This window comes from Cebus imitator, unplaced genomic scaffold (assembly GCF_001604975.1).
Source record: "Cebus imitator isolate Cc_AM_T3 unplaced genomic scaffold, Cebus_imitator-1.0 Scaffold208, whole genome shotgun sequence".
Taxonomy (NCBI): Eukaryota; Metazoa; Chordata; class Mammalia; order Primates; family Cebidae; genus Cebus; species Cebus imitator.
Genome location: NW_016107523.1, coordinates 3,594,683 through 3,595,766, shown reverse-complemented (window position 1 = coordinate 3,595,766; position 1,084 = coordinate 3,594,683).

Below are 1,084 nucleotides of genomic sequence, written 5' to 3'. Positions count from 1 at the left end.
AAAAAAAAAAAAGATAATAATAATACAAAATCAGCCAGGCATGGTGGCGCATGCCTGTAATCTTAGCTACTGGGGAGGCTGAGGCGGGAGAATTGCTTGAACCCAGGACGCGGAGGTTGCAATGAGCAGAGATCATGCCACTGCACTCCAGCCTGGGCAACAAGAGTGAGACTGTCTCAAAATAATAATAATAATAAAATAATAAAATAAAAATTAGTAAATTAATATGATTGCCTCAATATAATTAAAAATTTTCTAATCAATTATTTGTTATCATAAGCAAGGAAATATATCAATGCACACAATGTGGCCAACAGTAAGAGAGGTCAAGACCGGGGAATGGAAGTGGCAATGGCAGGGAAAGAGTGGTGATATCTCAACCAGGGCAATGAACACCCAGTAACGCGCAGTCAGCCGAGGAGGCTAAGTAGGCAGCAGAATCATCCAAGTTTATCAAAATTATCTCTATGGTATTTTTAGTACATTTTATTTTTTAGAGCAGTTTAAAGTTCACAGCGCAATTGAGTGGAAAGTACAGAGATTTCTAGTGTACCCTCTGTCCCTGCACATGCATAGCCTCCTTTATTAACTTTCTTTTTTTTTTTGGAGACAGAGTATTGCTCTGTCACCCAGGCTGGAGTGCAGTGGCACAATCTCAGCTCACTGTAACCTCCGCCTCCCAGGTTCAAGTGATTCTCCTGCCTCAGTCTCCTGAGTAGCTGGGATTAAAGGCGTGCACTACCACGTCTGGCTAATTCATGTATTTTTAGTAGATACGGGGTTTCGCTATGTTGGCCAGGCTGGTCTCAAACTCCTGACCCCTGGTGATCCGCCCGCCTCAGCCTCCCAAAGTGCTGGGATTACAGGCCTGAGCCACCGTGCCCAGCCAGCCTTCTCTATTATCAACATCCCCCAGCAGCATAGTACATTTGTTGCTATCAATGAACCTATAATGATACATCATTATCACCCAAAGTGCATAGTTTTCATTAGGGTTCTCTCTTGGTCTTGCACATTGTATGAGTTTGGACAAATGTATAAAGACATGTATCCACCGTGATAGAATCACACAGAATAGTTTTCA